Source organism: Phaseolus vulgaris, chromosome 3, assembly GCF_000499845.2.
Source record: "Phaseolus vulgaris cultivar G19833 chromosome 3, P. vulgaris v2.0, whole genome shotgun sequence".
In the NCBI taxonomy this organism is placed as follows: Eukaryota; Viridiplantae; Streptophyta; class Magnoliopsida; order Fabales; family Fabaceae; genus Phaseolus; species Phaseolus vulgaris.
In genome coordinates this window covers 5,364,301-5,368,272 of record NC_023757.2, presented here as the reverse complement: position 1 = coordinate 5,368,272, position 3,972 = coordinate 5,364,301, and positions in this window count along the sequence as shown.

The window sequence follows — 3,972 nt, the reverse complement described above, 5'->3', positions numbered from 1 at the left end:
GATAGAGTTTTAACAAAATAAATTAATAAACTGAATTTTATCTAATCATCTTCATATCTCTCTGTATGCCAATTTAGTTTGCAATGTACAATAATTGACTTCGTTTAATTTAGGGTAATAAATATCAACCACCTCATACTGCATTCTTATTTATTTATTATTACTGACAGCACAACCGGTAAAAACCGGCAAAAAAAAAAGTTGCAGAGTTTGTTTCCTACACCCTTAGGAGCTTTGCTGCCAAGCTTATTAATTACTTGTACACTCATTCACATTGCCTCTGATACACCTTGGCTGTTTCCTTCCAATTATTAACTCTGCCGTGCCTTCGCTACTTCTAGTTCTTTGTATTCACAGTTTGCTGAAAGTTTGCTCTTAATTATTTGATACAAAGAATGTTGTCCCATAACACTATTACTCTTTGGATTAGAAGGTTTATGAAATTTTGATACTTAATTCTTATTCTGTAATGAGTCTAACTTCTACAACTTTATCTTTTCAAGCCCTATTGACCGTTTAAAGTCTGATATTGTTATTGTTGACCATCTACTACCTATTTCCAACTTATACATATTTTTAACTTACTTTTAACTTATATATATATATAATTCAAATACAACAACTTTAGTAACAAGTAATAGCAAATAATGCAAACACGTAGGAAATGAAGAAAGATGAACAGTAGAATTATCCATGAATACTTGCAAGCAACTCTTAATTAAATATGAAAATATGAAATATTGTGAATATGCCAAAGTAATGATATCGGAAGGACAAGTTAAGGCAGTATTGTGTTGGTCCTCAGGTGCTATATGAATCTGCATGAAAGAACATTTTGAAGAATAAGAAAAGAACTGAAAAGGGAAACGGGTATGGGAGTATTGAGTATAGGGACCTACCACTTTGATCGTGTTCCCATATTCTTAAAGATGACAGATAACTATTTAAGGTTATGGTTTTCATATAGGGTACACTATTTACTCTTATTACACAATAATAATAAGTATGTGTTTATGATCAAGAACCACTGGAAAACCAACATCAAGAAAAGACTCATCAGAATGATGACATTATGGTGGCTGTGGAAGCCTTTAGAACAGCAAGAGTTGTTCAATGAATTTACTTCCATGTAGAAGGTCTAATATATCCATTTCTTTAAAAATATGTGTGGTTCAAACAAAATGTGTGACTTCTTATTGTAGGGATTTTCAGTTTCATGTTACAAACTTCTTATTGTAGGGATTTTCAGTTTCATATTACAAATGTGTGATTTATAACTTCGTTGTTTAAGTTTGTGTTTCCCTCACCTGCTTATCATTATATATCTAATTTATAATTTAATTTTTATTTACTTATTTTCTTGTAGCGTGTGTTCTTTAAAATAGGTGGCGATATGGTTTTGTTATCAAGAAAAAAATAATTATACTTTTATTATAGTATTACAAGAAAATTATTAAATAAAAACTAATTTTATAAACAAAAAATAATTAATTATTATATTGACTAAATTAGATATTAGTTTATTGATTAAAAAATTATGGTATTTACGGTAGTTTCTATTATTAATAAAATTTATAAATTAGTTTCTAAATTATATACTTTAGATATCAATAAATCTTTTTAGTCAATAAAATAGTAATTAATTTAGTTAATATATCAACCAATTATTTTTTGTTTTTAAAATTAATTTTTATTTAATAGTTCTATTCAAGGTGTTACATGTTACTATCATCTTTGTATATATGTTTTGTTTGCATTCGAGTGATTTTTTTTATCAGCAAAAAAATAAATAAATAAATATGAACCACTTAAAGGGTGATCCAACCTATATACATATTAATTGTTCTACTCAAAAGAAAGACTCAATAACCTTGTCAAAACCACCCAACGAAAGCACCTAAACATAGCATTACACACAACCAAAAACTAACAGAGACTTTAAATCGACAGCAAACACGTCAACAGATCAAGACCCCAATAAGAAAAGGAAAAACAAGTAGAAGCAAAATAAGAAGTGATCTAAGACCAAGTCTTTAATTGAGCCAAAGAAAAGATTTCAAAGTGATCAATCGTTCCACCCTTAATAATGTGATTATTCCTATGCCTCCAAATCACGCCAATGATTGCAACCCAAACAACAGGATGAACAATCAACTGTAACCCCACGTCTAACCAGATTAGCCTTAGAAGCAATTGAATTACCCAGCACCCTCCAAACAATAAAGAGAGCATAAAGTAACGCTTTAATCTTTAAAAAATCTTTGAACAAGGGCGAATTTTCGCTTATGCAAGACTTCCTTAAAATATTGTAGACCGAACTGACTGATTACCCCGAATTCACATCAACCTTCCACACCCAGCTAACATCCTTACCCAAGACAAGATGCGAGCCTTGAAGTTCCTGCAAAAGCTGAAATTCCTAAGTCGTTTCCTAATCGAACAAGTCTCTTCTCCCCTTAAGAACCCAATTCCAAGAGTCGGAGGCCCACTCCCCAAAACAATCCAAGCAAACTCCATTACATCCGAGTGAATAATATTCACTCGAATTTAAAAAGAACAAAATTTTCGTTTGCATCCATTCATTTGCGAATAGTGAAAAGCAATCATTTGCGAAAGAAGAATAAAAACAACCCTATGTGTGAAGCAAAGAAAACTAAAAAAAATTATATAATATTATTAAAAACTCAAAATTACCCTTAATTGTGTTTTTATATATATATAAAATAACATGTTATATATATTACAATAATAATAAATTATAAACAATAATAATAAAAATAAATATAAATATAAATTACATATTTAATAATAATTAAAATGAATTTATAAAATAATAATATCAAATTAATTTTAATTTTGATTTGATTTTATGAAAATATTTTTTATATGTATTAATAATAAAAATAAAATTATTAAATAAAAATAAATATTTTTTACATCAAATATTTTAATTAACTCAAATCTACAAAAAAAAAATATCTCATATTTTATTATTCAAATATTTTTAAAGATAAGGATAAATTTGTAAACTTACACATTTAAAAAAAAAATCTTCTTACGACCATCATATTACTCACAAACTTCAATAAATTTTCTTCACAAATCCACTCTAACATATTTTAATCCAAACAACCCCATTTTCTTTACACTTTCCTCTCAAATCACTTCAAATTCACTCTCTTAAATTCTCTCCCAAATCCAAACACAACAATAGTATTTAGCCACTTCCATGGAAAACCATGCAATGAAAAAGAGATGTATGTATGCATTGTTTTGGAAGTTAGGGTGTGGAAATTAGTAATAAGAAAAAGTTTTGGAATCTTTATAAAAGTTTTGGGTGATAAAAAAAAGTTTTAGAAAAAGTTTTCAAAAATAATTAGGAATAAACTAATTTTTGGTTACCAAAAATATTTTCAAAAATAATTGGAAATAATGAGAATATAAAAACTTATTTTTATTCTAAAGGATAATTGTGACGGTTGAAAATGACATATTTTGAAAGATAATTGTAGCGGTTAGTCAAATGTCGTATTATACTGAAATTTGTGGCGATTATTAATAACCGCCATATTAAAACAATCATTTTTTACACGATTTTTTTGTAGTGATAATTTTTTAACCTTCCTCCATCTTTAAGATAAATAATAAAATAATAATATTTTTATTTTCATAGTTAATTATCTTAAATTATTTTATATTTTAAAATAATAAAAATATCATATCATTATAATGTTAGGTATAGTTAACAAAAGTTGGTGTTTATGAATCATAATGTTGGGTATAATTAACAAAGGCTTATGGGTGGTCCTATGGAGTTGGAATAGCATCTGGGTTGATGGTTCGGTGCAGGAGAGAGTTGGGCAGGGTGAAACTGCCTCCTTTCAAAGGCCTGAATAGAAGTAGGATAGAGCAAGTGTAGTAGGAATGTATGTAGCTATGAAGTAGCATAGGTGAAGCAGAGGTGGAGATGTT